We start from the raw sequence: 26379 nt of genomic DNA on the forward strand, positions 1-26379 counted from the left end.
GCTTCGGACAGTCGACAAATACAGAGTTTATTACATGACTTCTTCCATCCTCTGTGTTTACACTGCAGGTGAATTTTTTTTTTTCCTTTAGTGACCTGACTTATGGGTTGGTTATTATGACTGTTTCTCTTTTTTTTCCCAGAAGTCTTCTTTCAAAGAACAGAAAGGTTTTAATTCCCACTGAAAAGAAAGACAGGGGACCCCAGCCTGTGGACCCAAGTGTTAAATTGCTTTTGAAGATGGGGCAGTTGGAAGCTGCTAACAATATGGAGATCAGACATTCTGTCTCCAGCCCGGGAACAGGACCGACATCAAGTGAACAGGCAACTGCTTGCCTGCCTGTCTTCCTCCCTCCAGATAAAGGCCCAGAAGGGGCAGCTGCCAGCCAGGAGGAATGTGAAAAAATAGGAAATTGATTTGAAATAGGATTGGGAAAAAGGCAGAAGAGAGTATTTAAAGAATTTTCAAATCTTTTTAGGCATGAGTAGATACTGTCTCAGCAGAGAAAGGTCATCTTTACATACTCTCTCATACTTTTCTGCCTTTGGACTCGAAAGGCACCAAAAGTCACAGTCGAACAGGTATTAGAAAGCCCTGAAGTTGGTTTATTTCTTCATAATTAGAGGGAAATTGGATATGGATATATATTTAACTCTTTGACAAATCTTCTCAACCCTTTTGAAATAGAAAAAAAAGGAAATAGAAAATTATAAACCTTCTGATTCTAGGCTCAGGAAAAGTAGATTGTTTTTTCCTGCTAGTTACAATGATAATTAATTAAATTTCACATTCATCAGAGGGGGTGGGGCAGTAGTGTTTGACTGTGAAGGTTGAGGGCATTCTAATTTTCTATTGACAGCGGTTCTTTCGGTTTGATAGATGCCTTTAGGCAAATTATAACACCTCTCTCTACTTTTTTGCTTAAGGAAATATGAGGAGGCGGTCATGTTAGGGATATTTAGAATCACTAGTAAATAGAGGAGATGTTTGTCTTTGGGGTCATACTCACTGGCTTCACTGTAAGAAGGCAAGAGGGCTCCACAAGGAGCTGTAAGTTTCTTTCGGCTCCTAACGTGTGGTGATGCTCTGTGATCTCTTGAAGGCAGGAAACCAGTGGTGTGCTTTCAATCGGTGGTCCCCAACCTTTTTGGCACCAGGGACCATTTTCACGGAGGATAATTTTTTCACTGACTGGGGTGGAGCACGGTTTCGGGATGATTCAGCCACGTTACTTTTATTGTTGCTGTTCAGTTATTCAGTGGTATCTGTCTCTTTGTGACCCCCTGGACTGCAGCACACCAGGCTTCCCTGTCCTTCACTATCTCCCAGAGTTTGCTCAAACTCATGTGCATTGTAGGTGATGCCATTCCAACCATGTCATCCTCGCTTGCCCCCTTTCCCTCCTGCCCTCAATCTTTCCCAGCATCAGGGTCTTTAATTGTGTACTTTATTTCTAGGATTATTTTTATTATATCAGCTCCACCTCAGATCATCAAGCATTAGATCCCAGAGGTAGAGGACCCCTGCTCTAAACTATACTTGCACCCAGAGCCTCCTCTTTGTGGCCCACCTTACTTGAAGTTGTTGATAGGATACACAGGCAATGAAAGACAAGAGACCTTGCAAGAGATGTAAGTTTTAGCTGAGAAGAATAAATAGATGTGATTGCCACTGACGATATAATAACAAACCATGTGATAACAATATGATAACAACACATAATAATAGGGCTCATGCATACCTTACTGCTTCTCTTGGCTTCATTAATCATCAGTGCTGTCCTTATGAAATGGAGAACCTCTCACCTCTTACAGACAATAGATTGAGGCTGGTATCGCAACATATGAAAGGTTAAAATATGGAGTGGAATAAAGCTGAGAACAGCTGTTTTCTAAATCACATCTGCCTTAAAATGTCAACATATGGAAATGACTGACCCCTTTTACTCTTTCTTTACTCTTTACTCATTCTTCAAAATAAAATTTGATCTTTATACTGTGAGTGGAGGGACAGACAAAACAATCAGGCCAGTGGAAAATCAAGATGGATAAAACAAAAACATGAAGAAAATGAGAAATGAATAGAAATACCTATGAACTGAAAACTCTTATCCTAGAACATTAAAGGAGTAGGAAGAAACTCTTGCACAGCCATTTAAGGGATTCAGAAGGCCCGAGAGATATTCCCCTTTTTAGAGGGAAAAATTGAAGCCCAGATAAACTAAGATTTAGCAAGATTACACAGCCCATCAGAAGAGCTATGTCCAGAACCTGAATTTCCCAATTCGCAGAGAAATTGTAGACAAGTGGAGAAATCCCTGAAGGGTGGACTGTGATGTGTTTTCACTGGTGTCAGTCTGCAAACTATCAAAGCTGCTTTGTTCTTTACAGGTTCTTTTCTTTTGCACGGAGCCCATTTTATCGTCCATTTCAGTTGTGTCTCTTCACATCACCGAAGGCGTGGACAAAAAGATGCCTGCTTATCTGAATCACAGCCACGGATTTTCCTATTGCTGATTATGACACTAGATTTTTTTTAATTAAAATTGCTAGAAAAAATCAGCAAGCAATGGAATAAGCTTTTTATGGAGTGAATATGTTGCTATAATTTAGGACCTTGCTCACTAATCATAAATTGTTGTTAATCACAACTAATCTAACTACTTTTTTTCCAGTTAGAAAAGTCCTCATTATAACTATCCTTCTGAAACCCTACCAGAAATTTCTTGAAGGGAAATTTACCCAACATCGATTCTAGAACACAAGCAAGAAGGGCACAGTTATTCAGCCTAGACTTGCACCTAAATATTAGAGCCTTTCTACTAATTCTAGACACCTATATCATCTGGTTGAAAGCTATACTGGACTCTGTAGTTAAAGTGACACTGTGATATATTGATCTAATGAGTAATATTATGAAATTAATTCAAAAATACTCTAACTTGTTCTGCCCTAATCTTTAAAATTCATGTGAAGGAAATCACATTGTGCAAATCTTTTTTGGAAGATCTTGCAAAGGCCTTTGGCCAAAAATAACACAGAGTTCTACATATTTTCACAGTGGTTCCTATTTTGGAGTCAAAGTGCCATCAAGGAAGGTAGACGAAACACCTGTGCAGTCTTGAGTCAAACTCTTCACCTGGACACTTGCCTTAATGGGTCAGGATCTTCAGACTGCGGTGGGACGGCCTTGGGGGGTTAGAGTCACCTTGCTTTGCATCAAATAAATAGATGCCCTTACTTTGCCTTTCAATTCCTCTCCGTCTTTTGAAAGACCTAATTCCGTTTGTGCCAATTCTAGAAGAGACAGCCCCTGAAGCTTGCTGTCACCCAGAAACTGCAAGCCCACAGGACTAGATATACCGTCACTGGAATTTTCCTCACCTGTCAGCCTCTGTCTCTACCTGTTTTTCTCTTTACTCTCCCTCACCTTCCCATTTCTAGAGAATTCATTTCTTCTCATGTGGTACCTAAGGTGTACCTTTGTATGATTCCCTGTAAACTCCTACCTTGCCCCTAGCAGGACCCTAAGCATACTTGTTTGTTTGTTTGTTTTTAATGAACCAAGACAGATACCAGGTAGAAATTTGCCTACAGTGTATTTTCCCCTACAGAGTATTTTAAACAATGGAAATACAGTTTTCTACATTAATTTTAAACTAGTCTTGCCCTGTGAGGTTTAAAAATGGCATTTCAAGCCAAAGTATCTAAGGTGTTTCAGGCACATAATAGGCATTCAATAAATGAAGTTGAATTCACATCTATCAAAGTGAAAGAGGCACTGTCAATAGTAAATTAGAATCCCTGCCACCTTCACAGCCAAAGACAGAACTGTCCTGCCCCTCTGGTGAGGGTGAAATTTAATTATCCTTGTAACTAGCAGGGGGAAAAAAAAATCTACTTTCCTGAGCAAAAAATTTACAAAAAAAATTTTAATTAAAACTTTTTAAAATTAATGATTATCCAGATTTGTTTGTCAATAAAGACCTTAATACCTATTTGCAAAAATGGTCTTAATACCTAATGGGTTCTTTGGAAATTTTTTGATATTATGAATTTTGAAGAGTGACTCTAGAAGTTTAACCAGTAGGGCTTCCCAGATGGCACAGTGGGAAAGAACCCACCTGCCAATGCAGGAGATGCAAAAGATGTGGGTTTGATCCCTGGATTGTGAAGATCCCCTGGAGGAGGAAATGGCAACCTACTCCAGTATTCTGGCCTGGGAAATTCCATGAACAGAGGAGCCTGGCAGGCTACAGTCCATGGGGTCGCAAAGGGACTGAGTGACTGAGCACGGGGACTTTGTGTGATTTCTGTCTTCTCTCCACTGCAAGAGGGATTTGACCTGCAGGCAGCTAGTGCCTTTACAGACAACTACCCACCTGACCACATCACTTCATCACTAGCCATCAATGAATGACTAAATTTTAGCATCTGAACAGAGAAAACAAATTGTTTATGTATATTTCATTTCAAAGATCTATGGCCTAGCTTTCTGACATCTGAGTTAGTTGTCAGTTTTTGAGAACTAACACAAAAATATGCTTTGGAGTTAAGTGAGTGGAATGATGGCTGGAAACAAATAGTCCAGATTGAAGAATTTAAAACAGTTCAGTCATCTTTATTTATCACATACCCATGTACTTTCAAAGCACCTCCCCCAATGTGTTCTTATTGTCAAAACCTACAAATAAGTTGAACCCCAATAAGTTGCCAGCATGGACAAGCACTGCCACCCCCGGGTGAGCCTGGGAATTCGTCTTGCTGCTTTGGGACCTTGGTCCCACCTGCCAAGGGTGAGTGGCACTCTCTCTTTCTTGGCCACTCCTGTGCACCTCCGTGTGGAGGTTGACTCACGTAGAACTGGGGTTCCACACCCTGCTACGCACCCACTTGTAACATTGCCTTAGGACATTTGGTGGCTTGATTGGGCCCTCAGCTCTTGCTATGTTCCCAGTTCCTGGCATCCCTACCCCCATCTGACCTCTTTTTTTTTTTTTTTTGGGAGCGGGGTATGGGGTGATAGAAAAGAATAGTTTTATTGCTTTGTCATACACAGTGGGGCTAATGACCTCAAAATTGTGTCCCAACCCAGTGGGATTTGGTGAGGAGTTTAGAGCAAGGATCAGGGTGTGTGCAGGGCCTGCACTTTTTAATCTGGCCTCAAGTGGTCTGTTGATGAGCTTCTTGAGATTATCACATTGTGATCTTCTCTGGAATGAAGAATGCTAGCTTCTTCCATTTGCTGGAGTTTCAGTATTGTTCATGAATCTCCAGTGTTCTGAGTCTCTCTCCACTGGACATGGCAGCATCTCTGAGTCACAGATCACCATGTGCTGCCCTGCATGATTGAGTCGCTTCTGGTTTCAGGACCTAATGAAGCTCAGGTTCTTGATGTCTCATTGCAGAAAGAATTCAGTGAGAGACAAAGTGATACGTGAGACGTGGATTTATTCAGAGAGAAACACACTCCACAGACAGAGTGTGGGCCATCGTCATCTGACCTCTTGCTGGCTCTCTGGATTTTTGTCAAAGCTCTGTGCTCCTGGGCCGGTCCTGCTCTCACCCGTACAGAGGAATGATCTCTCTTCCTTACCCACGTCCCTCCCACTTGGGTATCTGCTGGCACAGGACTGAAGCCTGCTAAGCCTTCTGGATAGTGTATTGCTTGATTGCCCCCCTGCAAGGCTTCCAGACCTCATTCCACACACCCACATCCTATTCCCCTCCTCTCTGCCTGCCTGGGCTGTGGAGGACCCAGCATGCTCCTGCCCAAGGTCATCCTCCACCCAAGGTCATCTGCCTTAAGACAGAAATCAGACCCAGTGCTTTGGACACACCATACATGTGACTGATTGGAGATGAAGTGTCATAAGTCTTCATCATGGGTCAGATTTCAGAAGTCACTTGTGGTTTTGGTGAAATAACATAAGGCTTCTAAAAATAAAGAAGAAAACTTATCTTTTAGAAATGAATTTGGATGTGGGTCATTTCAAACAGTTGTGAAATAAAGAGCTATATTGTGGGTGGATTTTTCTGTAGTTTGGATCAAAGGATCACCTACATAGTATACTAGCCTTTTAGATTTACTGTAGACATCTGTGAAAAATTATGAATTGGCCTCTATTATGTCTTTTTTTTCAAACCTTTATTTCTGTTCCAGTGTAAATGATAAGTGAACTTTACTGGAAAAAGGACCCAGAAATATGATTTTAAAATAAAGTTTATGTCAGCTTATAACAGAGTCCACACAGCTGTTCGGGATTTTTGTGCTCCTGACAAAATAACACTTTACAAAACAGAAGATAAAGTCTAAAATTTTATTTACAGCATGTAACTAAAGTAATTGTACAGTTATTATGTACCAATTGATGTCAATGCACTGTAAATTCAGTGACATAAACAGTTTCTTTGATATATTGGTTATTTTAAAAGGAACAGTTACATATAAGTGTATGCGTGCATGCTCAGACACTAAGTTGTGTCTGAGGCTTTGAGAACCCATGGACCGTAGCCCGCCAGGCTCCTCTGTCCATGGGATTTTCCAGGCAAAAATAGTGGAGTGGGTTGCCATTTACGCCTCCAGGGGATCTTCCCAACCCAGGGATCAAACCCACGCCTCCAAAATCTCCTGCATTGCAGGCGGATTCTTTACCACTGCGCCACCTGGGAAGTCTGTATTAACAGAAATATCAGTAAAAGTGGAAGTAACCTGACAAGTTTTTCAGAACAATTGTTGAAAATATTTATTTACAGCAGAGACAAAAAATGAAATATCACATTTCATACATGCATTACTAACAGAATACAACACTGAGTTTAGTTTCATAATCAATTGTATAATTTTTAACCAAGCCTGTTTAAAGAAACTAAATTTTGGATTGACAGATACACTTCCCTATTGTTGTTGTTTAGGTGCTCAGTCATGTCCAACTCTTTGCAACTCCATGGACTACAGCCCGCCAGGCTCCTCTGTCCATGAAATTTCCAAGAATACTGAAGTGGGTTGCCAGTTCCTTTTCCAGGGTGTCTTCCCACCCCAGGGACTGCACCTGCGTCTCCTGCATTGACAGACAGGAGAGCCACTGAGCCACCAGGGAAGCCCATGTTACTTGTTCCCTTAACGCCAAAAGCAGCTTCAAAACATAGGAGAAATCAGATGTGGTGCCTCTTCTTTTTTCCCCCTCCCAAATCCACAAATGATCAGTTTTTAAAGTTGACTATCATGTTTTCAAATCTTTGGTGTGGATTATCCTGACGAATCTTATTTTGAAAGTGAACTACACTCCTAATGCCAGTTTTTACTACTGAGTCGATACTAAGTGTTTAGTGAAATGAGTTAAGTTGAGGGCCTTGGGCTGGGTTTAGTTTCTGACACTCCATGTGGGCTCTTTGAGCTCAGGTTTCCTCATTTATAAAATGGGATAATAATATTACTTTCTCACTGGGGCTTTAGAAAATTAATAAAAATGGTATATGTCAAATGTTCAGTATAGTGACAGTCATACAAAGTGCTCAATGTTAGTTTTTATCACATTCACATATATAACACAGCTAAAAGTGTTTGATTATGATTTTTTATGAGCATCTCTGAAAATATGGATTTGGTGCTTAACCATTAGTAAGAAGATAATCATCCCAGTTTTGGTTAAACTCTACTTTTTCTTCAAGGCTTTGGGCCTGTGTAGCAAAAGGTCAGAAGAACTCTTAATATTAAAGCTAAGTTGGTGCCAATTTGAAGTAACAGCTCACGCGTGGACTTTTTTTTCCTAAAACACAATTTGCTTTGATTTGATTTGGTTCATGCATTTTTAAAAATCTTTTTCGTGGTGTGCAGTCATTAGGCTTTTATGCCTAAAGAACTAAATTCAGTTATAAGTAAAATTCATTTAACAGCACAAGTATGATTCCATGTGGTTATTTATTTACAACATAAAATAGCCACATAATTCAACATATTTGATAGCGTCTGCTCATGGAACTGCGGGGAATTCTGCAGATCTCAGACAAGAAATGCTTAAGTTATAGAAGGCAATATCCATAAGGCTAATTATTCCTGACAGCAGCAATATGGCAAACAATAGGAAATGAAAATTCACGTTTAATGTGTGCCTTATTATGTGTCTGGGTATGTGCTTCTTCAGTGGAGCCCAATATTGAAAAGATGGCAGTGATTTAATGCAGGGATGGGTGTGGCCAGAAAACCTTGTATCTTTTCTTGGGAAGATATATATGGAAACAGTCCTTCACTTTTTAGCAATAGAAACTGTTTAAAATCCCATCTCTCCCTTTCCTTCCCCATGGGCTGCTGCTGCTGCTCAGCTGTGTTCAAAGTCAGCCCTTGATCATTCTCAGGGGATAATGTCTTGGTCCAATTTGAAAATAATTAGTTTTGTATTCAGAAAAGGTAGAATTAGATATACATGTAGAAGATTCCAATGTAGTCCCATATAAAAATTTACCTAACCTGTATCTGATATTTGTAGATGGGCATGGCTTAATTAGCATGTTAAATTGGAATTTTAATAAATGCTATCCATCAGTGACCAATTTACATAGCATTTATCTGGGGAAATGAGCGTGCCAAATATCAGTCTTCTTGAGATTCATCTTGACCCAAGCGGTGATTTAAGATTTAAAAACCTTTCATTCCTCAGTTAGAGTGTTTATCTTCCTGTCTCCTAATGTTCTAGTTCAAATCCAAATCTGATCATTGGTGGCATCAAAAACACGGGGGGTATATATCTGAAGCATTCACAAGCCCATGGATGTGGGGAAATTCTAAAGGTGCAATGTTGTACCTATTTAATTCTTCTTAGATTCCAATTGAATGTGTTTTCTTCATATTACAGGATCTATAACTGTTCTATAGTATTTATTTGCAATTACTTCAGGCAATCCCCACCCCCTGCCACCAAGAGTCACACACATTACAGTCATTCGTGTAAGTATCCTTTTCAAAATATTATGACTTACCAAGATATTTGCTTAAGAACTTAGTCTTTCAGTGCCCCACAAAATACCTATTGTTCTATTTTTTGACCCAATTTACTAGGGAGAATTTCAAAACCTTGAAATAAGTTTGAAATTTAGACTGTGCCAAAGGAATGTTAAAATACTTTCTCTGATATCTTAATGATGTCCTCGTTAAAGAGTGGAGCTATTGATCACTCAGGAAAGAATAAGCAGTATACTTGCAATAATCACATAATACAATGTGTTTGTGAGCTGCGATTAGACAAGAGTCATTGTTACTGAAAGAGAACACTGAGATGCAGAGACCTTGCTTGACACTGAGAAACATCAGGCATTTCCATGAGTGACAATGGACGACGTTAGATGGTAATGAAACCTGGACAGGAAAGGTATCCAGTAAGAGGTAGGTGAGCTGTAGTCACGTGGCTGTAGCTTTACCTTTAAAAAGCGACCAGAGTTCAGGTAAAGAAAACCTAAAGACGGAAAAGAAATTACAGTTGTTGGATCATGGAGATGAGGAAAGAATATAATCTTTCTTGGGTCTTATTCACAAATGAAGGAAAAACACAGATGCTTTCTTAAGTAGTCCTTTTCTTGGTGTACTATTTTTAGATGAGAGTTAAAATGTGGAATGACAGCTAACGAGGTAACGGTTATGTTGATTGATCCTGGTATTGTAAATACTGCTTGTGTTGTTTCTTTATTCATAATAATACTTGAGGGATTTGGAGGGACTGGAAGAAAACACGGGTGAATCTCTGGACATTTAGTCATCCCCTTCTTGGTTAAATGGAGGAAGAGGCTGAAGGGGATGGAATGTTCTAGAAGAAAGAGAAATTAAAGGGAGGAGGGACGCTGTCCCAGAGGCAATGCAAAAATCATGATAAAAGTGGATCTAAAGGGAGAAAAAGGCAATTTAAAAAAAAATTAAAATGTAAGATCTTGCAGTATCAAGTGTTTTGCATTTAAAAGTAAAGGAAGCCACATTAGGTATTCCAGATACGGGTTGTCCAGCCCTGGTGCATCATTCAGAGTTAGCTCAGGCCACTTGAGCACATGCTTCCAACCCCGGGGACCTCCTCCCCTCCCCGGGGCCCCCTGGCTGGCGTGGATGCGGTCCGAGGCCCTGGAGAGCACCATAGGCTCGCGCAGCAGCCCTGCCGCCCGCCCGGGGGCCCCAGGGCCGACCTGAGTGGCCGAGCGCCAGCAGCCCAGGCCGAGGGGCGATCCGGGCCGAGTCGGTCCCCGCTGCAGTTCCCAAGCGACACACACACACATGCACACACAAGCCGCGCCCGCCGCCGCCGCTGGACTCCAGGCCCCGCTGGCGACCCCTCCCGCCACCTGGACCCCCGCCGCCCACCTTCCCCGAGCAGCGCGTCCCGCCAGCTCCAGGACTTAGTTTGGCCGCGACGAGGGGGGCACGTGGCCACCGCTCGCATCCGGATGAAGTCCACGCTACCGCCGTGTGAGGTTTACCGGGTGGCGACTCAGGGGGGTCGAGATTCATTCCTGTGCTGGGGAAAGAGGTTCTTTTGTAAGCACAGCAAAGTCGCGCTTCTGGAGAAAATCCGATTTGGAAAAAAATCTACTGCAACCTGCAAAAGCCCAGGAGGGAATATTGATGTTTGAGAGTCTGCGTGTCCGTGTGTGTGTGTGTGGAATACCTCCAATCGGGGTCTTAAGAGCATGCCTGGAACCAGTTTGGGATGCAGTTTTCACACGGCGTGGGGCATGGCCGTGGAGATGGCCCGGGCCGCGTGCATGCATGCATGCATGCGTGCATGCGTGTGTCTGTGTGTGTAGAAGGGGAGGGTCAGGGGGCGGCAACCGGGAACGCGGGCGGCGGGGCGCGGGGCCAGCGGGGCGGCGGCGGCGGTGGCCGGGCCCGGCCCGGCCCGGCGCGAAGGGGTTAAGCGCCGCCGCCGCCCCCTCGGCGGCCGGGTGTAAACAGAGGAGCCTCAGCCTATCATGTCTGGCTGCCGCTCGCAGCCGGAGCCCCGAGCCCGGCGCTGTAACATGATACGCTCCAGACCGAGGCAACTTGGCAACGCTGGGCTCGGCTCCGCACGGCCACAGCGAGGGCGCGCCGCGGCAAGGTGGGTGAGCGGCGGCCAGGCGGCCCGGCGGCCTGGGCGGCTCCTCGCGCGGCTGCCCGCGCGGCTCGGCTCGATCGCTTGTTCGCGCCCGGAGACCGCGGCGGCGGCGGCGGCCGTAGAGGCGGCCGCGATCTCCTCCGCGGTGGGGTCGAGAGGGGAGGAGGCTCTCCGCGAGGGTGGGAATCGGGGCCGAGGCCACATTAGCATCCGAAATGAGGTGGCATTTTAACCCCTGAGGGGCCACCTTTTGGGGGGGTGGCGAGAGGAGGTGGAGGCTGAACTTTCTCCCGGACTCCTGAGCACTCGGAGCGGTTGCAGGTATAGCCGCGGGGAGCATGGAGTCTTTTGTTCCCGGGGATTTTTAATTAGGTGGCTGTTTTATGAGTAGTATCCCGCGCTCACCCGGGAGGGGAAGCTGGCATTTTTCCTGCCTTCGGTGACTTTTGCGGTGTGCGGTGTTGAATTCGTGGGGGCGCGCATCTTGAGCTCGAGTGGTTTTGGATAATTTATGTCTGTTGGGTTTTTAAATCTGCATTGAGCCGAAATCAGTCAGTTCTTTGGTTTCCTGAACTAAAATCCATCATGCCAGTGGTTTCATGGGAGGGGTGGAAAGGCACAAAATCATCCGGCTAGTAATGAAAAGAGCAGTTTTTCTTCTGCGAAATAGCGTGTGAATTTTGCCACGAGAGGGTTTTTGCAGGGCAGCCTTTAAAACAAATCCAACTTTACCGTTGTGCTTCAGTGCAGGTTACTCCCATGGAAGAATTAGTTGGGAATGATTTCTTGGCGGGGTGGGGTGGGGGGGGCGGTGGCGGAAAAGCTTGCACACTATCTGTTAAAGTAAAATTCATTGCCCCATTTATGTATGTGTTTTACTAGAATAAAACAAAGATCTGTGGCAGCTTTCAGAATGATAAGTCGGATTTCCAGCCTTGCCCTGTGCTGGTATCTTTGCCCCCTCTGGGATATCTCCTAAAGGATATGTACAGAAATGTGTGCCTGTGTCACAAACTCATTCTGTCTTGTGAAAGCCTAGTATAATCAAATTCAGTGCCTTAAGATGGTGTAGTTGAAGATTTGATCCCCTTCCACTGAAGTGGAAATACTTTCAGTAATTGAAAGCAGATTCACGTCTGGAGTTGTACAAGCCAAGGTTTTCATTTTTAAAATAAACCTTTTGTTCTCTGGTTTTTCAGTGTTTCAGAAAGCCATCCAGAGACCTCTGTGTGCTAATTGTTAAAGTAGCCCTTAAGAAACGGATTGAAATTATCCAGAGAAGGCAATTGAGAAATACAGCTAACTTACTGAGCCTCCCTCCTGGTAGGAGACTATTTTAGTGCCACACATTTTCTTCTTTCTGCGGGTTCCCAGGCGTTAAGAGGCAACTGCACTGTTCAAAACCCCCAAACCCCAAGTAAGAGTCTGTCAGTTTTAAGAGGTTAAAAAAACTTGAGAAATGTTGGTGTTATCCCATTATATGCTGTGGGTTTACACAGTTTGATGATAAATTTGAAATCACGTGTGAAGTATGTTTCATTTGAAAGGAAGCTGATTAACCGTTAGAATGAAACTTACAAAATATGATCACAGGTTATTAAACAGGTTCCTTTCTCAGCTTTGGAGGCTAAGTGTTAAAAGCTTTTAAAAATTGACTACTGAAGACTGAAATTAGAATACATTGTAGACAAAGAGAGATTCACTTGCTGTCTTACTAGCTGTAAGGATTGAAGAGGATGGTGGTATATAATATTGATACCTTCCTTCTTTAGGATAAGAAATCTGAAATGAATTGTGTAATTATGAGGAAAAAGTTAGAAGAGTTGTACTTTTAACAATGATAATCGAGATCTGGGGGAAAAAAAGAAAATCGTATTCCAAGTGTTTTTAATTACTACATTCTTAAACCTATTTTGGTGATTGTTAATAAGATGTGAATGGGCGTATTTACAGAGTGTAACCTGGCAGTTTGGTTTCTTAAAAATACTTGCTAAGTCTGGATTTTATCTGATTTTCTTGTCTTCTCGATTGTTAATCCTTTGAGCACGTTAAAATATATAGGATGTGAATAACTTGGTCATGATTTAAATGATGTTCTTTGTGAACATGTCTCATGTTAGAGTCCTCTTTTTATAAAATCAGTATTTAAAAGACTCAGCAAATCTTTATCAAATAAAATCTTAGCTACATTTCCGTTGTGTCGCATCACATTTCAGTGGCCTAGTGTGTGGCATAATAGAATTTAATTTTCCTCAAAGATCGAGAAAGAGGAACTCAACTTCATATGGACCTTTGCAGATGTCTGAACACTGATTTTCAGTGTAGGAGCCCTGTCTAAACATTTCAACTCACCCTTTCTGTGACTTCTCTTTACTGTTAGTTTTTATGTTCTTATGTATTTTTACTTGCTAAGGGATGTGCACAGGATCTTCTGTCATCTGAAATAACATATTCAATTTATCACAGGATTCCTTTCTTTCATAATGTAGGGAAGTGGCAAAGGAGGCTTGTCTAAATGCAGTGATCTTGATAATTAATGCCATAAAATAGATTAAAATGCTGTATTCCAGGTATTCATTTCCTTAAAAGGGCCACCAGAACAGCGTTGCTAAGCACCCGTCACTATTGCAAGTAACAGAAAATGACCCAAATTAAAGAACCTGTTCTAAGCTGTATTCTTGCATTTTCTAAAGTGTATTTCAAAAGGTTTAACCAGACTCATTCAATTAGTGGAGGAAAAAAGATCTATTTTCAGTTCTGATCAGCAATTAAGAGATTGGGCTTTGGAGCATCAGCCCCTTTATAATTTATTTTATCTTCTAAACTTTAAACAATTATGGATAAAGATTTTTAACAAACCACCTTTTTGACAATCTAAACCTAAATGCTAAATGTAGAGCAGTATATTTCTTTTAAATTTTTGTCTAACAGTAGTTTTTATTAACTTTTCCCTCTTTTTATAAAAGTTTACATTTTACGCTAGTAGGTATACTACTGCTTTACCCTGGATTTCTTACTCTTTGGGCAAATATGTGTATGCACACACATGAGTACGTACCTGTGTAGTTTAAAGTATAAGTGGAGTTATTTGATCTTATCCTAGATATGAGTGCTCTCGCACCAAACACTTGAGAAATAAAATATTTAGATATTGTGCATTTGGTACCATGAAGGAGACAGAGTGATATGTCGAAGTGAGAACGTAAGTAAGTAAATCAAGGGCAGTAGGATTTTTTTTCTAAGCGTAATGTTAGCTGTACCCTTCTGGGTTAGCCCACAGCTTCTACAGTTAGAGCTAAGCCACAACTATTGGAGTGTTTAATGAGTTAGGTCTTCCAGTGACCTGGTTCTTAGCTGATTCCAATAGCAATCATAAATACAAGTTGAGGAACTTCCCCAAAAGGATTTGATGGATAAAGGCTGTTAGAGGAATGGGAGAGATGAGCCAGGGGTTCCCAAAGGCTTAGATTAGGGTTATCAGCAAGTTTTTTGCTCTCACATTGGTTTGGACAAATCCATGAGCTTCCCTGGTGGCTCAGAGGTTAAAGCGTCTGCCTGCAATGCGGGAGATCTGGGTTCGATCCCTGATCAGGAAGATCCCCTGGAGAAGGGAATGGCAACCCACTCCAGTATTCTTGCCTGGAGAATCCGTGGGCAGAGGAGCCTGGTGGGCTACAGTCCACGGGGTCGCAAAGAGTCAGATACGACTGAGCGACTTCACTATCTTTCTTTCTTTCAAAGCATATAAACGTAGACATTGTTATCAATCTTAAGTGATTATATATAAAATGATTCCATATCCTCAAATACTGAATATTTTAAAGCCAAAATGACACTTGATTCTGTTTTCTAAAAGAGGTGTTTTATAGTAAATACTCATGATAATTTAGTTTTATCAACTTGCTTGGCATTACAGATTTCGGTAGTAATATATAGTATAAAATAGATGAGATTTGTATGACTTTTGTTGTAGTTTTCTCTAAAATGAAAATTTATTATAATATTTATGTTTCAGGCCTTTAGACATGAAATCTCAGTTTAGGTATTTGGTAGGTGGTATTTGTTTTTTGACATGTCAAAATTGGTTTTCCCCCGTAGAGATCAACATTTTGAGGTGTTGAAATGATTAGGTTATGTATATTTTTAGTAAACCTTGAAATTATACATATGTTAAGATTTAGAAGAAACCACTTGTTTGAAAATTAGTGTTTATATGTTGATTTAGTTAGAAACCTAGCTGCTTAGTTACCAATCCTGTATATGTAAGTTTTAAATTATCTGCTCTTACTTTTTACTACAAAAGGATGGAAACAGCGACATCTTTAGTATCACAGAAACCATTTATGCATGGATATTACTGATGGGAAATTTATTTCCCAAGGGAAGAATAATAATTGAAAAGTGTACACAAATATTTGAGGGCTCATCACATTTAAATAATAGTTCAGTTTGGGAAACCAGATGCTATGCTATTTTAAAAAGTTTCCCTGTTAAATGTTGTTATTCCCCTCTCTTAAATAGTTTCACATAAAAGTCTTATTTTGTACATTTAGAAGCCAGGATGTATTAGAGAGTATTCCAAAATGACTAACAAAAGCTGATATAGAGCAGTGTTTGCATTTTTTCTATTCAGACATCTTGATCTGAAATTTTAAAAAATTAAAATAATGTGTGGATGTTTCCATGACACTTTGTCATGTTCGTTCCAGCACAGCTCCTTTTTTCCATAATCTTAAACTTTCCGGAGGGGAGAGAGGGAATCCGCTTCTTGAGACCTGTAAAATAGAGCCTGGAACTCTTTTTAAGCTTTTTATGTGAAATAAAGCAAAACTTCTGTACATAACAAACTTATCACTGTTAACCTTTTCTAATTATTTAACCATTATTTCATTTTACCTCCCGCTTAAAAATTGTACGTTAGTGAAGTCGACACCTGGCAGTGTTCTTAAGTTTGTCTTTCAGTTCTTGTAGTAGTAGGGGGTAGTACCATCTCAATTATCTTTGTTCAGGGAAATGCTGAAAGGCCAGGGTAGTTAAACAAGGCCATTTGGATTTGTGAGCTCGAAGTCAGATGCAAAGTCAGAAAGCGGTTAAATGCATTATCATCTTATTGGGCCCACCATCAGTAGGTGGGCTCCCTCCTCCTTGATGGAGGGAGAAAAAGCCATTGGCTTTTTTATGATGGCCGCCCCTGCTTGGTTTATCACAGACACATCGTCACATCCCACTTTTCCTGTTGCTTCTTTGTTTTTTCAAATATTGTTTCCTCTCATCATGGGCAGTCCAAGGGAAGGGGAATATTAAAAATTCACTTCTTTTTTATTGATAGTAGATTTTCCTTCATACGTTCATCTCATCTGTTGATAGGTATGGAGATATTCCTTCATTAAAAATTAAGGTGATCGAGCTGACTGACCGTTCTGTATTTGCTTTTAAGGATCTTTTAATGGTGATGATTAGTCTCTTTGCAAAGAAGCTGCCATTCTGCTACTTTAAAACTGTGTCTCAGCTATTAAAAGGAGAGACTTGCCAACCTCAATTTTAGCAGTGGGAATCGTGTTTGTTTTAACAAGTGCCTAAGTATGTTGACTTGATCCGTCTTCAGGTTTTAGTAGTTCTGTTGCTGCTGTTCTGGACTCATTACTTCCCTTAAAAAAGGCAAGACCAAACCGGAAGATTTATAGTTTAGATTTGTTCACTTTATGGCGAAGATTTTCCTTGTGATGTCTTTTATGTCAACTCCATTAAAATGGAATTCTAGCATCAATATTTGAACAAGTATTGTTCACTAATAGGAAGAGTTTTATTAAATGCAGTACAAGATCTAACATTTCTGGAAATGCCAGTTAAAGCAATTAAGTGCAGCATACAAGATTGTTTTCCTAGGCAAAGGCCTTAAACATACCGATTGGAGTTCATGCTTTACTTTTTGCTGTTTATTAAGTTAATCAGAACTAAGTATAAATCTTATCATAAAAAAGAAAAAGGTGGGCCCATTAGCAAAATTCCTAGAATACCATTTCAAACTTGGTTAGAGGTATCACCCTACCATCACGCTATGAATTATGTAACACTAAAAATCACCAAAAATAGTACCATCAGGCAAGTCACATTTTCTTGATCGCAAAGTATTATGTCTTTAAGGATTTTTAAAAATTTTGAAAACGAACATGCTGAATTGAAATATGTTTAAAATGAACCCCCCTACCGCACACTTCTCTTTACTCTGATCTCACAGTCAGGACCTGAATTCAGGCTCTTTTCCTCTCATGTGTAGACTTTTTCATCAGCCTTCTAACCTGGTTTCCCTGCCTTCTCTCTTTTAATCCAACCTCCACACTATGATCAGAGTTGTCAGTTTTTGAGTCATACATCCAAGCCTGGCACATCCCTGCCTAAAAATCTTTGTTATGCCCTTCGGGTTGGATCCAAATTTCTTTAGTATGTTTAATCAGGCCTTTCTCGTCATCCCTCCCTCTGCCTTTTCCACTTGTACCTTTCCATCCATGCTTCAGCAGTTTCACTTGGTCAGCGCCACTTACACCTCTTCCTGCCTTCTCATGGATCTTTCCAGATCCTACTTGCTGGGCATGTCTTCTCTGAAGCCTCTGCTCTTTGCCCCAGGTAGAGCTGGCTGTTGCCTGTAGATTTCCACGCACCCGGGACAGGTTTCTGTTACTACATAAACATTATGCTGTAATTGTTTACAGCTCTCTCTCCTCCACTAGGGGGACGTGTTCTTTCAGGTCACAACTGTGTCTCACTCATCGATACCCACCTGCAGCTGGAAGCTGAGAAAATAGTAGTCATCCAATAAATGTTGAATGCTTATTGAACAAGTATTTTAAATACAACTTCACTTCTTGGTAATGGAAGGTCATCATTATGCACATCAATTATCTTGTTCTCTGTAAGCGTAATGGTTTTGTCTGAAGTTGGTGAGGGTTAAGTATCCATAGTCTAAAGCCCCACTTGGACAGTGTTTGCTATTACTTTTAGCTATCATTTTTGAGTCCTTAATCTATGCAAGATGCTTTATACATATCATTTCATTCTCACAAAATCCCTCTTAGAAGGGATTTCTGCCTTGTACTGATGGGCAGATTCTTACATAGAAAAGTTAAATAAATTCAGCATTACACAGGTCAAAAATGGTGAAACAGAGATCTGAACGTAGGATTGTGTGAGCTCTGTGATTGCAGACCTAGTCTAGATATTACTCTGCTGAGAATTTTTAATGACCTGTGTCGTTCAAGTATAAGTTTTTAGATAGGTTTTTCATTTTCTTCCCTTGTCATGTGGTCAGCTTTTGCTTCTTGTGGCTCAGCTGGTAAAGAATTTGCCTGCAGTGCAGGAGACCTGGGTTCGATCCCTGGATTTGGAAGATCCCCTGGAGAAGAGAACAGCTACCCACTCCAGTATTCTGGCCTGGAGAATCCCATGGACTGTATAGTCAATGGGGTCGCAAAGAGTCGGACACAACTGAGTGACTTTGACTTTTACTCTGTCAAGAAACGGCCAAAGTTATTCTGTTGTTATAATTTTTGCATAAAATAGCAATGGAAAGGTTCTGAGCCAAGACTATTCTCAGAGCTAATTTTATTAGCTTTATGAGTTTTGGCCTTTCAGAAGCCTTTTTGGTCTAATGCCTCCATTTCTTTGCATTTCTGGTCAGATGAGAATTTGGGGTAGCTAAATTCCAATTAGGTATTAGGTGTTTGAGTGAAGCAGAATATTAATTTCCATAGTTAAGGACTTTTAAGAAAGCCAGTACACTGAAATAGAGTAAGGAAAAAATTTTGCTAACATTTCATGCATGGATACATGTGGAACTTAAACTCACTGATAAAATATTTGTGATTCTGATTTTTTAAACTGGTAAACATATCTAGTGGCACTCTCTTTTGGATGGGTAAAGCAAGGAAGATATATCCTTTGGAATATATATTTGGAGCAATAGCTAGTACACACTTTAATGTTTTTGTTACCAAAAAGTTAACAGGTCAGGCATGCCAGAAGGACCAAAAAGCAACTCCATATTTCTACTCTTTCACCCCATCTTAATTGACCTTAAGAACAACAACAACAAAAATACCTCATAAAATTAAAAAAATTTTTTTTTTACTAACTCCTCCTGTGAAATTGAACAGAATTAGAAAATTTGGGAACTGAAGAGAATCTTCAAGATTACCTAATCTGGACTACATATTTTATAAGTGGAGAAGCAAGTCTAATATTTGATTTCTTGTGTACTTTGTCCTTGTCTCTGTGCTAAACCTTTTCTGTGGATGTTCTTTTTACCTCACCTTCAGAATGAGAGTTAAACGCTCTTACAAGCTCCATTTCAAAGAGGGGAAACTTGAGGCCTAGAGGAGTTATGTACATTGCTAGCCGCTGATGCTGGGAAAGATTAAAGGCGAAAGGAGAAGAGGGCGGCAGAGGATGAAATGGTTAGATAGCATCACTGACTCAGTGGACAAGAACTTGAGCAAACTTCAGGAGACTGGAGGACAGGGAAGCCTGGTGTGCTGCGGTCCCTGGGGTCACAAAGAGTCGGACACAACATAGCAACTGAACGACAACGACAGTTAGACGTGGTACATGTGCCTACTAGGAGCTCCTGCTCTCCCTTGAGGATGATTTAGAAGGAAGTGGAACCCAGAATCCTTCCAGTCCACTCTGGCATTAAGACAAATTGTTATAACACCTCAGAACACCTGAAATATAGAAGATGGCTTATGAAGTATTAATATTCTTGCACGCTCAGTCCCTCAGTCATGTCTGACTCTTGAGACCCCGTAGACTGTAGCCCACCAGGCTCCTCTGTCCATGGGGTTTTCCAGGCAAGAATACTGGAGTAGGATGCCATTTCCTTCTCCAGGGGCTTTTCCTGACCCAGGATTTGAACCCACATCTCCTGCATTGGCAGGCAGATTCTTTATCACTGAGCCACCAGGAAAGCCCCAATAAATATTCTTACTCCCTATTTTATAGATGAGAAAATTGAGGTTTAAAGAGATTAAGTGATTTGCATAAGGGTATTCAGCTACTGAAGAATAACGGCTACTGAAGAATAATCTCAAATTTTATATCATCCTTTATTACTGAATTCTGCCTTCACTTTAAATGTCAAATTAGATTTTGTTATGACTTTGGTCCTAACTTTGCTTTATATGTAGCTTCTTTTACTGTTATAGAATAGAATTTTGCCACTGTACAATGATTCCTAAATATGGTCACCATTGAATGTTACTATTTCCATATCTGTTCAAGGCAAATCATGTAATTTATCAGCAAGTACTTATTGAAAGAGTATGTGTTTAGTGTTGTACTATTTTTAATCTTCCTTAGTTTTTTTTTTTTTTTTTAGTGAACCATGATCATAGATGATCATCTGTGATATAGGTAATGTTCACACCTTGGTTAATATCCAGCAATGATTAGCATCATTGATTAGAAAATTAGTAGATAATGACTTTATTGACAATTCTACTCCCCATTTAATGGTTTATTTAATTGATGACTAATGCCTTTACTCTTAAAGGCTATTAACACATCAAAATGGTAATTATTGAACCTGGCAAAATGATAAATTATGTTTGTGTTGATTTATTTGTGCCCAAGGATACTCTGGTGGGGTTTTTTTCTTTTCTTTTCTTTCTTTCTTTTTTTTTTAAGTTTTGATCTGCTAAGAACTTCTGCTTAGGAAGTCAGATAAATTAGCATTGAAACCATTATCTGGTGGTATGACCTTGGAAAAGTTGTGAAAAGAGGCAAATAAACCAGATCAGGGGCTTCAAGCCCTGGATTGTTGCAAAAGTCCTGTAGAATTTCTTCAGTTGATTCAACATTCTTTAAAAAAAAGAAAATCAGACAAATGGTAATAAAACACATCATGTACAGTAAAATATACAATAAATATTTGCATTGTGTGCTCATGAGTTAGCTTATTTTCATATATTTGTCCTGCTTCTATGCGAATATTTGGATTTCTGTGAGGGTGTCACTGGTGAGGGAAGTTGGGGCTTCATGCTGGCTTTTTTGTTAATTTGACTTGCCTAAGGAATAGGAAGAAAAGACGTCCCCTGCAGAGCTAATCTGGGAAAGGAGGATCCTTTCTCACCGGCTTCCAGGGAAACGGGGCTTGTGCTGTGGAGCATGGATGCTTGCTACACCTATCTTTGGTGGTGATGGAGATTCTGAAAATGAAGGTGGTTGTGCTCATTATGAATAGATAATTACTGTTCTCAAGTTTCATCATAGTACTGTGACCAAAACTTTTTTGGAGCTATTCTTGAAATTGAGTTTATTTGCAAGGCACAGACAAAAGTAGTTCTTGTTATACAGGCATGTCTCATTTTGACCAAATACCAACTTAGCTAGTTTGACTGTTTACCTTTCTTCATGGGCTTGACAAACCAAAGTTTGGCTATTTCATAATATTAGATCTCAGAAAGAGAGTATTTACTAGAGATAAATATATTCCATGAGCCCTTTTCAAAGGAGGAATATCAACGTTATATTGAGATATGATTGCACTCGCTGAAAAAGGTGGTAAAGCCTGAGGTGGCCTGTATAAGGCAATGATTTTCATGTGGATAAATTCTAGTATTTTTTAAGATTTGAGTGGCATTACATTCAAGATAAAGAACTGAACCTTTAATGGGCAGAACAATTAAATATAGAAATTGAGAAACTAAAACTTTATAGTTGTTTCTAATGTATAAGTGTTTATTTTAAACAGTTCTTGGACTTTTTTAAACTACTAAGGCCTATAAATATGTGATAATAAGTTTGATTTCTTTAAAGTATATTTAAATTTCATGCATATTACTTCTAATACAGAAAGCTAAACTCAGTCTTTACTTTTATGCTTCCAGTTAGAAATGGGGACTCAAGGTGCCAGGTCTTTCATAAACTGAAAAAAGATTATTTACATTCATGCTCAGATATCAATATAAACACCTGGTTTATTTAAATGATGATTTATAATATTTATTTATTTCAGTATGCCTCAGTTTCTCAAGACTAGGCATTAGAATTGTAAATGTACAGTATCTTTCTGCCTCAGTAAAGGCAGAACGTGGATAGAGTTAATATTAAACATTTTTACAGTATATCTATGGAGAAAGTAAGTTGGTAGTATCTTTTCCTATAAAAAGCATCTACTTGTATGTATTTTATAAAATGCATCTCCAGCCCCTATTTCTGAGAATATCTCAATTAACAATAAGAAGATATCTACCTGTAAGTGCCTGGGGTCCAGTTTAGACTCTTAATGAGATGCCTCAATGGAAAGAGACCACTTGAAGATTTTATTAATCTCTGTAGTGTGGAAATGGGAACACTCTGAAACAGAGATACCTAGTTTTAAGGTCTGATAAAACCACCGTGACCCTAGTACAGAGAACCTTAAAACTGAGTAAAGTTAAATTTGAGACAAATTATTTCTCTGTTCTTAAATTCACCAAGAGTAAAATTCTGTATATATTAAGCTGTTCCATTTAGGAGAATTCTTCTGTTACATGTATTTTTTGACAGTTTGGTCACTCATAACCCAATTAAAGACAGTATCTGAGAGTCGGATGCACATTGTCAAAATACATGTCAGCCATGAAAATCAGCCTGCTTTAACTTTGCTGCTGCTGCTGCTGCTAAGTCGCTTCAGTCGTGTCAGACTGTGTGCGACCCCACAGACGGCAGCCCACCAGGCTCCCCCGTCCCTGGGGTTCTCCAGGCAAGAACACTGGAGTGGGTTGCCATTTCCTCCTCCAATGCATGAAAGTGAAAAGTGAAAGTGAAGTCACTCAGTCATGTCCGACTCTTAGCGACCCCATGGACTGCAGCCTACCAGGCTCCTCCATCCATGGGATTTTCCAGGCAAGAGTACTGGAGTGGGGTGCCATTGCCTGGCCAAACTATTTGAGGTGGCAAGCTGAAATACACAGGAAAACACTGAAGTTCTGTGCCTGAGAAGGACGTGTATCAAATACACATCAGTGGTTGCTTAGGGGCCGGAGGAAGGGAGACGGAGGAGAAGGATGGGAGGAGGGCTTGAGGGGTTTATAGCCACCTCTGTCACATTTCCCTCATAGCTCAGTTGGTAAAGAATCTGCCTGCAATGCAGGAGACCTGGGTTCAATTCCTGGGTTGGGAAGATCCCCTAGAGAAGGAAATGGCAACCCACTCCAGTATTCTTGCCTAGAGAATCCTGTGGACAGAGGAGCCTGGTGGGCTGCTGTCCATAGGGTTGCATGGAGTCAGACATGACTGAAGCAACTTAGCATGCGTGCATGCATTGGAGAAGGAAGTGGCAACCCACTCCTGTATTCTTGCCTGGAGAATCCCAGGGACGGAGGAGCCTGGTGGGCTGCCGTCTATGGGGTCGCCCAGAGTCGGACACAACTGAAGCGACTTAGCATGCGTGCATGCATTGGAGAAGGAAATGGCAACCCACTCCAGTATTCTTGCCTGGAGAATCCCAGGGACGGAGGAGCCTGGTGGGCTGCCGTCTATGGGGTAGCGCAGAGTCGGACATAACTGAAGAGACTTAGCATGCATGCATGCAAATATGATTGCACTCAATCGTATTTGATAGTGTACTTCTCACTAGCCTCCCTGACTGTTAACTTTCCTCTTCAGTCCCCACAAAGCAAATCATCTTTCTTGGGGATCTCCTTGATCTTATTTCTCTCCTACTCAGAAAATCATAGTGTTGTATCGAGAAAATATTTGAGCCTGATGGAAGGAATGGCAGAGAGAAGACATTGCAGGCTGAAGGAGGCAGGTGGGCAGAGCTGTAAAAGTTGGATGTATATTTGAGAAAATAATAACCTACTTGGAGCATGAAGTTCATGAAAGAGACATTTGGAAGATAAGGCTAGAGAAGTTGGATGAAGCCAGGATATGGAGGACCTTGAATCTTAGAGGAAGGGATTTATTTCGATGTTCATTTGGGATCTGTTGGGAATTTGGCATAGAACACCTGTGCAGTATATTTGGGAGATCCCTCTGGTGGATAAATTGTAAAAGGGAGGTAGTAGGAAGAAAGAAACCAACCATGAACTTTTCTCATTGCTGTTTTTAATTCTTGACTTCCTCTTGAATTTTACTCAATATAAGCTTCACAAAGGCAGGAGCTTCTGTTGAAATTGGTATCCTCGAGTGAGAACAGTGCCTGGCACTTGGCCGTGCTCAGTGAATACTTGTCGGTTTGAATAAACGAGAACACCAAGATCCAAAAAGATTAAGTGACTTGTTTGCATTTACACAGATAATCAATCATGACAGACCCAGAATTGAAAATTGCAGCTGATTTCCAGACTGGTGTTCCTTTGACTGTGAGATGTGAAGGTGTCCTACGGGTCATTTCCACCAGCATACCTTCTTCTTTGTTCCTTGTCTACTCCTTTATTCCAGCAAATGGTTGCAGAGTATTTCATCTCTTACATACCCATTACAGCCTTCACAGAGCTCTTAATATGTTACTTTCATCAGATATAATTGTTTAAATTGTTTATTCTACTGCTTTTTTATTTTGGATGGTAAACTCAAGGTCAGAGACCCAGGTCTTCAGTTCAGGGTTTTGTTTGTTTCCTTGTTTTATTTTCCTGCAGCCCTCCTCTCCCAGAACACTTGTACTCAGAACACCTTTTTCTGATCTTGGAATCTTGATGACTGACTAACCAACCTTCACATCTGTCTTTTAGTGCAAGTTATTGAGAAGTTACAAGCATACAGTTGAAATTATTTTTGTCGTATTGGAAAAGGGCCACTTAAAATTTTCTGGATGTTTTGTTAATAGTTGAAGCAAGTAGTGAAATGAAATTTTTAAGAATTTTCTTGCTCTCCACTCAAAGCCATAGTCTTGTGAATTTAAATAACTAGTTTATCATTTTGCAACTTGAAAAACATTCACTGTCTGATTCTGTGAGACCACCTTGAAATAAGATGCCACAAAAAGAGAATTCTTGTATGAAACCTTTGTAAAGACTAATGAGAAGGCCCACTATTACGGCCTGACTTTTACTCAGTAATATTGAAAAGTCATTGCCTCTGTAGTCAATGTATTGCTTTATTTTAGGAGAATAGTATAATTGGTGGAGTACTTTAGTCTAAGTATCTCTTACTTGTATAAGTACTTTGCTATAATGTCTTTCCCTGAAAAAAAGTGTTACTCATTAAGTGTAATAGAGGCTCTTACTATGATTAATAAAATGTTAAGGGATAAATGTTCTTAAATAGACCAAGAAATTGCCGCACTTTTATAAACATATATAATTGTCAGTGAATCATTAACCTTTAGATATAGAGATGTTTCCCTCACAGTTGAGAGGAAAGAAGGTAGGAATACTGTACTCGTGAAATGTGAGTTTCTCCAAAATGTGGAGTATTCATTATGATTCAAAGACATCCTGAAATTATGTAACTTTCCAGATTTAAAACTTTCTGGAGAAAATTTCACAATTCATTTCAAAAATGAATTAAAACTACTAAAATATGAACAGGCTTATGCTGAATATGGCAGTGATATGTATGTAGTTCTACAGTGTATTAATTTAGAATTTTTAAAGTTGAAAAATTCCAGAGTGAAAACACTGAGGCTTTTTATGCTACTGAAAGATGATTTTAGGAGAAATGTGTGCTTTGAGATAGGTTTTCTGAGAGAACTGTAAGTCTATATGGTATTTATTAGTTGTTATCTTATAATCTTATTACCTTGTAACCACTTCATGTTATTTTGCATGTAAATAAGATTAATATAATTTGTATTTTTGTTTGTTGATGTAGCTTTTTGAATATCCTTCTCCTCCTCTCATTGCTCAATATTACCTGCCTGGATGTGTTTATTCTTTTAATGCTTACTCTCTGAATTAACTAGGTTTTAGTCTTTGAAAGTCCTTTGACAGATTTTAGAGACAGACTTTCTGAGATAATGTCACTGAGGTTTTTTGGGGGGTTGGGGCAGGGGAAGGGCATATTGATTCATAAGTCTTAGGAGAGTTGAGTAAAATGATCTACATAAGCCATTAAAGTTATTTTATAGTAATTAAGTCTTTCTTAAGGAAAGAGCTTGAGCAGAGTGAAATAAACGTTCGCAGTGGTTTTATACAAATTACTAAAGTAAGACACTAAAATGTTTTGGGAGCAAATAAATATTTGCTGAAATCTTAGAGAATGGGACATTACTCTTCTGGCTTTTTAATTGTAACAGAACCCTGCTAGAGTATTTAGCTTAGTTTACTAAATGTATATTTAGTAAATACATATGTATTTAGTAAAAACTCTGTGTTGGACATCAGTGATTT

At 40.1% G+C, this 26379-nt stretch overlaps 1 protein-coding gene and 1 long non-coding RNA gene across 9 annotated transcripts in view; one reads left to right on the plus strand and one right to left on the minus strand.

Moving 5' to 3' along the window:
* Nucleotides 1-26379, plus strand: part of TENM3 (teneurin transmembrane protein 3) — a 1022495-nt gene that overhangs the window by 672684 nt on the left and 323432 nt on the right. The gene's annotated exons all lie outside the window — the stretch shown is intronic.
* Nucleotides 6306-10885, minus strand: LOC112444626 (uncharacterized). Its single transcript, XR_003032989.1, has 2 exons — nucleotides 10339-10885; nucleotides 6306-9448 (listed from the first exon to the last, which is right to left on the minus strand). It is a non-coding gene; the product is annotated as an uncharacterized lncRNA (long non-coding RNA).

The sequence above is a fragment of the Bos taurus genome, chromosome 27 (genome assembly GCF_002263795.3).
Source record: "Bos taurus isolate L1 Dominette 01449 registration number 42190680 breed Hereford chromosome 27, ARS-UCD2.0, whole genome shotgun sequence".
Taxonomy (NCBI): Eukaryota; Metazoa; Chordata; class Mammalia; order Artiodactyla; family Bovidae; genus Bos; species Bos taurus.